Source organism: Schistocerca cancellata, chromosome 1 (assembly GCF_023864275.1).
Source record: "Schistocerca cancellata isolate TAMUIC-IGC-003103 chromosome 1, iqSchCanc2.1, whole genome shotgun sequence".
Taxonomy (NCBI): Eukaryota; Metazoa; Arthropoda; class Insecta; order Orthoptera; family Acrididae; genus Schistocerca; species Schistocerca cancellata.
This window is the reverse complement of record NC_064626.1, coordinates 661125763-661137973: the sequence shown is the minus strand read 5'-3', so window position 1 is coordinate 661137973 and position 12211 is coordinate 661125763. Positions and strand designations below refer to the sequence as shown.

At 39.9% G+C, this 12211-nt stretch overlaps 1 protein-coding gene across 1 annotated transcript in view; it reads left to right on the top strand.

Moving 5' to 3' along the window:
• LOC126183676 (exosome complex exonuclease RRP44) overlaps window positions 1–12211 on the top strand; it is a 149922-nt gene that overhangs the window by 22143 nt on the left and 115568 nt on the right. The gene's annotated exons all lie outside the window — the stretch shown is intronic.

Sequence of the window (12211 nt, the reverse complement as noted above, 5' to 3'; positions counted from 1 at the left end):
TTCCACACACAAACTGCTCCACTCTCCAAGTAGTTCCCACGACCGCCCATCACACCTCCTCATCCAGCACTCCCCCGTGTCCTGTGCCACCCGATGCTCCTCCCACACTTCCATACAGTCTCCTCATTAACGAGCGCTGTCATTGGCTAGAGAGCTCCTGCCATTTCTCCAAGCCAACACACATTCACAAATATATTGAAATACATTTGAAATACTGGATTTCCATGTAAATAACTTGAAATTAAGTAAATATTTTATGGCTGGACCATAAATATGCCCTAACACACATTATTAAATACATAATCAAATCAAATAAACATGTATCAAAGGAATAGAACAAAAGTAGGCCAGTAGCTTAATGTCTCTGTGTTTTCTAAAACACAGTAGATATTTGACCAATTTCTTCATGAATAGTATATATCAGATATAAACAAAGACATAGATGAATAAATATATTTATAAGCATGCTGCTACCATTTTTTCATGTAACTGTGGAGTACTTACGACCTGACGCGATTTATAGTAATCGACCACTTTGACCTCCAATAACTCATGTACTGTTCAATTTACATGCCTGTAATTCATACCAATTTAGGTTTACACTAATAGCTTTCTAAAGACACATTGATCGACAAAATCGGATCTGCCGTTTAGATTTTGGAAATTCGTTGCTGGGTGTTACTTGTATAATTTACGGTCAGATACTAAACTTAAAACTAATAAAGATATTGGAAATATTACACCATCAGGATCATCATGCAAATAATGGTAATGTACATGTTTCTTTCTGAGGTATCATGATTCCTCTGGCTATTATTAATTCCTACATGAACTGTGAAATGTCTGCCATTATGGTTTCACAAAGTCCACCATCTTTGGTACTCCCAGCATACAAATCTCCTTCATCGACACAAAGCACAGTCCTCGTCACAGCGTCAACATGGAATTCTTGGCGACGTGGTCGACCTGGACCGTGCGCTGGGGCTACCCCTCTTGCTCCGGCCGATGCTCAGCACCACATGGCCGCAGATGAGCCGTGGCCCACCGAGAGGCGCCCACACGTTCAGGCCAACTCCAAACTTAAGAGTATTTTCAGGGCGCCACAACTCGCCTGTTACCTCACATTACTGAGTCACTGCACTGTACTGTACTGTTCTAAAACAGATTCTCTCTCTCTTTCTCTCTCTCTCTCTCTCTCTCTCTCTCTCTCTCTCTCTCTCTCTCACTCACTCACTCTCTCAAACATAATCTTTGTTCGGTGCAGTATCAGTTTTATTTCTAATGAATGCTGTGTTTCCTTCTATGTCTTATCAAAATGTGTGTGTTTCAAGTACGAGAGTAAAATTCTTTGTGTTCATTTTGTACTAATTGTCATGCTTTGTTTGTCATGTGATTATTTCCACTAATCATGCATACTATTACACTGCTTTATCTAATTATGTACTTTATACTCTGCTAACAGAACTTTTGCTGTAATGTTGTGGTGTCTCATGTTGTCTACTTGAGAATGAATGAGTATTCTGTATTTCATTGCCTTGTACTCAGAATATTGGCTCTTCATTTGGTCATTCAATCTAAATGCTTCCCACAAACTTCATCTAACTCTTAATTTATCTTCCAAGATTCTCAGCATTGCCAAACTTTTGAGTCTAGCAGAGCCTTCTTTTTAAATTTCCTATAGTAATTTATGAAAACCAGAAGTAGAATACCTAGATAATTGGTTGTTTGTTAGATGTAATGGAGGTGTTACTGTGTGATGTATGTGCTCAGTTAGTTTATTGGGCGTCCAGTTCCACCAAGCATAAGCTTTGTTTTTCGAAAATCCTTGTTAAATTCTGTTTAGTATTTAGCTTCTTAGTCAGTGCCTAAGGACTTCACCTTCCTCTCATAATCTGCTCTGTCAACATCTATCTGCACTACATATAAAAAATTTTATTTAAACATTCTGATAGTTTAGCCAGCTGCACAGTTACATAGTTTAATCATACAGATTTCAGGGCTGTGAATTATAATTTCTAATTATGATGTAACAGTACTTCACACTTTGTTAACCCTTTCCACTCCTTATTTTTTGCAACTTTTGTTCGCCACTGCTGATGTTTATTTTGAATGGAAATTAGGATGAGTGGATATCAAAAATCAGAGATGAGATAAAATAAACTGAAAGAATGAGGTTTGGTCTAGCCGGTCCTCAGTAAAATAGTCACCTAATTCTATCTTTGAAATCAATGCCATCTTCAGGATTACAGTAACAAATGGTTTCATTTCTTGTAATGAACCAACTACCCATCTGTGCTGCAGTGAATACTTTATTAGTGAGTTAACTTCTGTATTTTCTCTGCTGCTTATACGTTTGTTGTGGTCACAATTTCACATAATCATAGTCATTTATACGTCTTATGCCATCCATCTTCATACAAGCAAAAACTGTGCAAAAAGGACACAATTCTAGAATGAAATTTTCACTCTGCAGCGGAGTGTGTGCTGATATGAAACATCCTGGCAGATTAAAACTGTGTGCCACACCGAGATGAACTCGGGACATTTGCCTTCAGCCTTGCAGTTGGCAAAACATAAGGTACCAAAGGGAGAGCCACCTGTGAGATGACACATGTCGTATACTAGCTGTTATGTAAAAACTGTTCCAGTCTTTTACATTGTCATGACTACCACTACTTTATCAGTTAGGATGAAAGGGCATAGGCAGAAAGTGCATACAGGCAACACAAAATATCCTGTTGCAGAGCGTGCTGTACAACATGATAGTCATGACTTTGGAGCTTGTTTCACCACACATGTCAGCTGGATTCTTTCCCCAGACAACAGTTTCTCAGAACTCCGCAGGTGGGAACTAGCACTACAACATGTTCTTCTTTCATACCACCCACCTGACCTTAATTTATGTTAATTTCTTTTGTTTCAGCATTTATTCATAGTAACTACTCCTTTTTCACTCCATTTTATTTTTCTACATCTTTCATTTTCTGACCTATCTATTTTTCGCCATCCTCCTCCTACCTCTGTTATATACAATGTAGCTAACTGTTCACTCTTATTAACTCATGCGTGAGGTTTCAGTAGTAATCTCTGTCTTGCTTATTACCTTGTCTTCCACCTTTAAGCTCTCAGGTTTTCAAATCTTGCCTGGTGCACCCCAACAATCAGTCTTTCCTTTTCATCTTGTCTGGTAAGTCTCCCCTGACCCAGGGTTCTGGGTGACTTTTCCAAACTCTATCAATTTTCCTAAACCTTTCCAGTTCATTTCCTTTCACCCCTCTTTCTTCCTCTTCAATACTTCTGCTGAAAGAAGGAGCCAATGGCTCCAAAAGCTTGCAAGAATAGCACCTTTTCTTATACGTGTGTTCTCCTGCCGCCACTTGGTGCGAAGATTTTTTACATATCCAATTACATTATACTGTCAAAAATGGTATAACTTTGAACTCATAGAGGCCTTCAGGAGTTATGAAGCCAATCTTTTCCCACTCAGCCATGTCAGCCTTGATTTGCCAGTAATCCTTCTGCATGCCCGTAGTTGGGACATATTTTGCTCCTTTCAAGCGGTCTCGGGGTGTCGTCAATGTCTGGCAGTGGTGCACATGTCAGGATGATATCAAAAGCTCAGGTAGGGATCCAGGGTTTTTTCCCTATATGTTAAATGAGAAATGCCAGGATTCTGGGTAAAATTGATTTTATTCCCAAGTTCTACCTCTAATAAGTACAATATTCATGAAAACTGGCTACGACCATGGAGCAAACCGCACATAGTACCGGAAAGAGCCTTTCACCCTCAATTGGAAGGGCTGATGGACACATCCAGAGAGTAAGGAAGCTGACAGGCAAGAGTGCAACCCACTGTTGCAGCCGCTACCTCAGCAACCCTCTTGTGTACCTCATGTGACAGCACCCAGTCCTCCCATTGGCGAGTTTGTGGCAGAAAGTTGGTGTCCCTTACTCAGCAGTACTATAGTGGCATCCCTAGCTGAGCATAATAATGTGGAAGCTGACCTAGCATATTGCGGAGTAGTATACATAATTGCTTGTGCCACTTCCTGAGGCTAAGTTAAAACGATGCATGCAGAATACAATAAACATTTTTACTGTTATTACCTTTTACCAAGTACAATTCCTTCCCCTTCCCATGACAGCCGGTTACAGGTTTGTGATAGTTGCAGTGGTTGAGATTAAGCCCTCTTAACGACCAATTCAAAACACGAAAGGTTTTTGTTTTGATGTACATGGAACGCGACTGATATTTAGTGTTTCTTATTTAAAAGAGAGGTCTTAAAACTAAGAGGGGTTGACTTCTCATTTTAAGAAATTGATTATGAAATATGCACTAGGGGCAGAGGGTACAAAATTTGTGTTTTTACCTTACAATATCATTATCCATTGGTGTCATTTGAGTTGTTCATAATTGGAAGTTTCTGTAAATGTAATGTCCTTTTCTACACATTTTGTGAAGCCTTCAGAGTTGGTGCAGCGACTGGTAGGCGACTGCATGTATGGAGCCAAGGTGGCGGCCAGCTGAGCTGAAGTGCACTGTCACCTGGGCGTTGTAATACAGACCCTGGGTCGAGATGGTTAGAGGGCTGGCTGGCTGAATGAGAGCATGTCGAATACCAGAGATGACAACATTAGCAGGCGGGAGTTGTGTCAATGGGGGCTGAAGTGACACACAATAAACAAGGGGTGAACTAACAATAAGTGATAGGTATGAATACAAAATGAGCCTGTAAGAGGCATAATTGGCAGTTGAAGAAACTAGGTATTAAATGTTTTCTTTACAAATAGTTAGTTTGTTTTTACTCCTGGCATCTGAAAATTACTTTCCCATGAAATTGTTTTTAACAAATTTGCATAAAACTTTAGTACGCGGTTATGCAAAACTCTGTAGCTTAACCTATTGGGAGGCCATGCCTGTGAAGTAGGGTGACTCATTAGACGTTACCCACACTATTCACCATCTGGCTGGGAAACTGGTACAACCTGCGGTAGTGGCTCATGGGATTTACAGTAGCCATATTTACACAAAATCCATGCAGAAAAGCCAGTGACCAGTAGAAATACAGGCACAGACATAACACTTGAAATGACCACTCGATTGGAATAATTCTGAGTGTGCCATTCAGCAGTTTTCATGGTAGCAAATGGAATGATGAAGGAACCCAGTTTCGTGACAACCGACAAGTAGCAATGTTACGAGGGCTATTCAGAAAGTAGGGAATGTTTTAGTATTAAAAAAAAAATCTAAGTGCAAGAAATACATTTTATTATATACATCTGCAAGAATGACTGACATACTACGTTTCCACATAGACACCAAACACATTGAAGCACTTACCAAAGCAGTGGAAAAGATTTGAAATACCTTTGTCGTAAAATTCTGCCGCCTGAGACTTCAGCGAGTCACGCCCACCTGGAGTTCTGCATTGCCATCAAAGCGCTGCGTTGCAAGCCAGTTCTTCATCTTGGGAAACAAGTGGAAGTCACTTGGTGCAAGATCGGGGCTGTAGGGTGGATGAGGAAAAATTCCCCATTTGAATGAATTAAGGAGTTCTTTAGTGCGGTTTGCCATGTGAGGTCGGGTATTGTCATGCAATAACAAAATTTTGGATGTCAGCTTTCCTCGGTGTTTGTTTTGAACTGATCTTCTAAGGCTGTGCAAAGTTTGACAGTACTGGGCAGAATTTATGGCTGCTCCACATTCGAGAAAATCAATAAGAAGCACACTTTGCCTATCCCAAGACACTGTCGCCATCAGCTTCCTTGCTGACAAAGTTTGGAAACATTTTCTTGGTTTTGGGGGGGACCTTGTGTGGCCCCGCTCCATGGACTGTAGTTTTGTCTTGTAATTGACGTGTTTTTCGCAAGTCTCATCACCAGTTACGATTTGATCCAGTAATGAATCACCATGTATGTGGCAGGCTTCCAGAAATGTCAACGTTGCCCTCATTCGCTGTTCTTTATGATGCTTTGTATGGATTTTGGGCACCCATTGTGCACAAAATTTGTGGTAGCCTAGCTTTTGAGTGACAATTTCAAACAACAAAGTCCGTGAAACTTGTGGAAAAGAAATCGAAAGCTCCGTTATTGTGAAGTGACAGTTTTCACAAATCGTTTCATCAACTTTAGCGAAAAAATCGTCAGTCACAATGCTCAGGCATCCACTCTTCTCTTCATCATGAATGTTGGTTCAGCCATTTATAAACCAATGCACCATTTCCGGATGGAACATTCACTCATTACGTTGTTTCCGTACACTTTGCACAGTTCACGACAAACTTCTTTAGGCTTTAGGTTTTTTACCAACAAAAACCGTATCACAGACTGCACCTCACAACTGACGGTATTTTCGATTGCACTGTGCATTTCAAATTCGAATATCGAAAAAACCAGATACGCAGAGACATTCCTGCTGTCACGGATGGATGCCGACTGAGCTGCCAAGCATGCACATACTAAAATATACATGATCGGTGCGCGCTTAGCGGTGTCAAGATGGAAACTTTTCCTACTTTCTGAATAGCCCTTGTAAATTTCTATCCCTTCAGGTGAGGCATGCGTTACCAAAGTGCGAAGTGCTCGACATCTTTCTGAGGCTCTATTTTTTTTATTAGGACACTGTTGACGCCGTTCAGCAAGACCTGAGTAAGCGAGACGGATCACTGCCACAAGAGAGGAGTGATACCTTGATACAGTGTGGCTGGAAAAGAATTTGGTAGTTTTGGTACTATTGGAGGGCCTAGTATCATTTAATCCAACTAGCTCCTCATCAACAGAAGAAAGAAATACAGAACAGAGCTGACAACATGGCAATAGGATAAGTGATAAAAGTGGGAGGGTCAAAAATTAACTGCAGCAGCATGCGGTCATGGGCACCAACTGGCAATTCCAAAAGAACGAACACACATGCACCATGCCCTATCAGTAGCGTAAATAACTGTGTTGTCAGAATTGATCCAAGTTTACTTAATCTACCATAGAAATCAATAGTTATCTATTGTTGCGTCAATCAATGGATTACGCCTTTTGGCGCTTCAATTTTCCTAAGGGCGTAAAAGCATAGCCACTACATGAATTCTTTGCCAGTCGGTGTGCCTTGGTTTGACATACACGATAGAGCTTGTGGCATCACTGTTAGTGAAAATGATTCTGAGCACAAAAGGTATTTATTGTGTAAAGTGCATTGCGTGCAAATCTCCCAGTGAGAGCCAATATTTATTTACAATAATTAGATAAGGAGGTATGTCCTAATATTTGTGATGCTTCCCTAAATTGTTGGTTTCAAATGCACAAAGTTACAATCATATAAAGTATCTATATTCGCTATTTCCTCACAGCTCAGTTTGAGAGTCCTCAAATTTCACTGAACATTTTTATACATTACATAGTAAAATAAAAATAAAAATAAAAATACACCTCAAAGTGGGGAGGCAAGCTCAGAGAGAGGGTAGACTGTCAAATAAAATACATAAATACATAATGAAATGCAAAGACATGCAGGTGGAGCTCCAAAATATTACGCTAAACACAGTAAACATTTTCAAATATATTTTTCAGTAGTTGCTAGAGCAGGGGCTGCTGCAATAACTTTTCTCTTGTTATCTTTGCAGTCATTTACTTCCCCTTATAGGCTCGTATATTTCACGTGAAAGTATTGAGAAATATCCACCTAACAGTTCTTCCTGTACCTTAAAGTACTTCATGAATTCTGATATTACTTCTACTTGTTACTGAGACACGATCTTCTTAACAATTTTTTGCTCTCTCAAATGATTTAATACTGGGGTGATAAATTCATTGATGATCTTGTATCATTACGTGTCTTGTTTCTTTATTCCTCTGCTCTTTATTAATATAAGTTCTCATTGATGACCTTTACAGTGATTTATTCAACCTACCTGCAATATCCTATGAATTGTTGCGCTGCATCTGAGATTCTTGCAGATGGCGGCAGTTGATTTTCCAGCAATGAACTTACCTTGAAGTCTGGAAACCGCAAGTTGGCTTGGCAAATCATAGAAAATAGCTCGAAGTGTGTTTATTTTTTTATATCTATTTTGTGAGGACACAAATAACTGTGCTTGGTGAAATCAGTAAACTTTTTTTTTTGATTCTCAGAGTGGAGATTGCGACTGTTTTCCCACCGAGCGAGGTGGCACAGTGGTTAGCACACTGGACTCGCATTCGGGAGGACGACGGTTCAATCCTGTCTCCGGCCATCCTGATTTAGGTTTTCCGTGATTTCCCTAAATCGTTTCAGGCAAATGCCGGGATGGTTCCTTTGAAAGGGCAAGGCCGATTTCCTTCCCAATCCTTCCCTAACCCGAGCTTGCGCTCCGTCTCTAATGACCTCGTTGTCGACGGGACGTTAAACATTAACCACCACCACCACTGTATTCCAAAATTTTCTAACTGTGTGACGTTAAAGTGGTGTATGCTGTAGCTAAGCGAGACTCGGCACAGTTGCTGTGGCCTGATACCAGTACTATGTGCTATAGGCAGCAGGATCCTATGTTGCATCGGTAGCAAGCATATTTCTGGAGCGTGAGCTGCTCGTCCAGTGCCTTTATGAAGAGCAATAGTCATGTGGCTGAGAAACGTTGGAAAAAGTATCTGGCTCGTTGGTATGGTGGTAGAATCAATAATGATTTGTAATCCTCAATAGTTTTCTGTTATCGTTACATATGTAAAGCATGTAGTTTACTTCAAGTACATTTAGTGATGCAAGGATTCGACTGGAAATACTGCACATTGATAAGCTGGTTATGCATAGTCACTTTTAGATGCTCAAGTCCCCATACTGTGATTGCAGCTACAAAATAATTGGCAGTTCTCGCCCTAATTTGAGTGAAGCGTTACTGAACATGACTGATAATTGGTATTACTTACATGGTTTCCTGAGTAGAACTTCATGGTATTTGTATCTTAGTGTGTGATTTCGCTTAGTTTGAAATCTCTATTATGAGTAGGTTTACTCAGGCAGGATTTGACTATACTGGTGTGTTATATATGCCTGTCACCCATGTAGCAAAGATTTCCACGAAAATGCATATTGTAGCAGGCTCTTGCTAAAATCACTCCTGTTGCAGTGACAGGTAGGAGGGCCAAAGCTGCTGGGAAGACTTAGCTGAAATTCCTAATGGTACTGGTATTCTTGTGTTCACTCAAAACTACGTCCATTTGGTTCTGCTTCTTCATTCGCACAAAGGACTCAGGTTGCATGAGAAACTAGAAATATTTTCCTTTTCTACTGAAAGCTATTAGCATTAGCTTGCATACCATGATTGATGTGGTAGATTGTGCAGGATGGTTTCAGGTAAGCTCTGAGCGGTCTAACCTTGGACCTTATTTAAGCCATTAGGCAAGTGCGTAACCATACATTCAGTAATGGATGTAATGTTTTAACTTTACGTTTTAGTAATTCTTTGCTGAGTTAGGATACAGTGGGTGTTTTATGAACGGAAATAATCTTCCAGTAGGCTCCAGTTAATACCGAAACACCTGTGTACAGATCATAAACAACAAGAGGGCACCTGACTGGACAGCTGAGCATCATACCATGTCAGGTCAATGGCTGTCGCTTGCCACTAAAAGTGGTGGGGGAGCTGATGTGCATTCGAACCTCAGCATATGGGCAACAATGTGGTGTTGCTTGTCGTAGTGGCTAAGCTTTTCCTTTTATAACTTCATTAGTATTTCCTATCAGAAGGATGGAAAGACCAGGCAGTCAGTAAATGACCCCATAGTGTAGAAATCTTTAGTGACACACTTTTGGCCCTGTTACCTCGAAGCTCATGAGAGTAAGCTTCTCTTTATTAATTTCGTGTTTTATTATAAATTTTCCTTACTACCAGATAATAGTCAACAATCTTGAACCTAAATGGGATTGGATTGCTGCCTCAGCATGCGAAATCTGAATGTAAAATAATGTTCATGGCTTTGTTTAAAAATACAGCTCTAATTTAATTTGTGTAACTTTTCAAGTATTGCATAGAAGCTAGCTTTGTTAGTGAACCGTTTTATCTTCATGTAAATAACATTGAGTGACTCCAAAAATAATGGCAGTGGGTAACATGTTACATTTGTATTACATTCTGTGTAGACATATATGGCAATTTGCTTGTGGCAGTATAAATAATTAACTGGCAAAAGTCTCATAATACTTGTTGAGAGATAGAACTGCGCTATATGTGAAACATTGTGGGAAGAAATGAAAAAGCTATGTACTGGTAACAGTTGTTACTTGCAAGAGTGAGATTTTGTGTCTCAAGCTACCTAACGGTACTAGAAACATTAACTTACTCTTCATTTTCTAGGTGCTCAGATTACGGCACAAGAAGTAGTTTCTGACTGACTCTTGAGTGGAAATAACTTCTGTTCTTCACGTGTGTCTAACATGTTGTATTGACTTGTGACCACATGTGTTTCTGAGAAATGGATTACTGTTGAGCATTTGAGAGGCCTTTTCATACATTTAGCATCTATTTCACTTGTAGTGACATTATGCAAACTGACTTGGTTTCCTGTATACCTCGTGGGGGTCTTTTGTCTTCCTGGGTCTGCATTAATTAAAGTGGATTCATAACAACTTATTCTCTTTAGCTTTTCTGTTCATGGCCAAATGTAAGTGATAGGCAATATCTAACTTTGTAACTTGTGATTGCAGTATCACAAACTTACTCACACTTTCACGTTTTCCTGTAACAGGCAGAAATTTGCTGCAACTCAAAAAGCATTAACTGATTAGCTCGCTTATCAGCTAGTTCTCATGACTTAAATCTTATCATTTTCCTCTGCTCTGTCTTCTGATCTTAACATTACGTCTTATAACATGAACAAATAGAGACATAAAAGAGCATAAGCTATCCTTGCAAATTTTTTGGTTTTGGTGGAACAGCATGCATCTCTGTTGCACTCAGTTCTGTCCTGCTATTGCTGTACTTTTATAGATACAGGCAAATAAGTAAATGATTCGTCTCTTTCTTATCCCATTGTGACAGTTGTATCACTATATCTTTCTTGTTTAGTCCTTGGACCTCAGGGTGTAAGGATGCTTGTTTCTTAAAGCTTAGCAAGGATGTGCTGGTAACACCCTATCGTTCTTCTTTTTCTGCTTTTTTGCAGTGACACATTTATCCGTGGGAGCGACTTTAGGGTAGAAGTAGGCAGTACTGCTTGAGATGGCACAGCAGGGCTGTGATACGGCTTTAGCTAATCAAAGTGTAATATTGTAGTACGATCAGGTAACTGAATTTTGGCATTCACTGGTAATGCACAATAGAGGGAAGGGGCCCTCATAGTGAGAAGTGAACTTCTTAGTTCGTTGCTTTTTTACTATAGGGTTTTTGAGCAATACCAGATCACTGGGTTTATATTGAGGGAGGTTAGTCCCTTTGTTGCTGAGTTCTAGCTGTTTTAGTGTGGCTTTGAAATTATCGCATTTAACTTGGTTCCATATGACTTTGAGATGGTGGGCTAGCCTTTTCACTTCATGTATGTTGACATCAGGGAGCGATTTGTCAATCTCAAAGGGTGAGTTCATGGGTCTCCCATAGACTGCTTGATATGGAGAGCATCCCATTGCCTCACAGACACGACTATTGTACTCTGAGGTGGCAAATCCTACATATCCATCCCAATCAAACAGCGTCTTCCCTGCATAAAATGATAGCATTTGCACAGTAATTTTGTGCACTCGCTCTAGGTGACTGTTGGCTGTAGGGTAAAAGTGTATAGTTTGCCATTTTTTGATTTGTAACATTTTTCAAACTTGTGCAAACAGTGTCGACATAAAATTTGAGCCTTGGCCAGTGGGTATTGCATCGGGACTTCTGAAAGGCAATACCAAGTGATTGACAGAGGCGCAAGTAACAGTTTCAGTGGTCATAAGCGCAAATGGTATCAAAATTAAGTACCTTGAAAAGTGATCAATAATTGATAATATATATTTATTATTCCTAGTGCTTTGTGGAAACAGGCTGCAAATATCCAGGGCCACAATCTGAAATGGTTTCGATGCTCCAGGTAATGTTTGTAAAAGAACTTTAGTGCTTCATGGAGGTGCTCTGTGCATGCAAGGCAGACATTTTTTATATACTTCCTAACGTTGGTTTGTCGATCTCTCCACCAGTAATTTGCAGCTATTCTTGCATTCATGGCTCGTCATTCAATGTGGTGGGCCTGTAAACTGTCATAAAACTGTGCTATT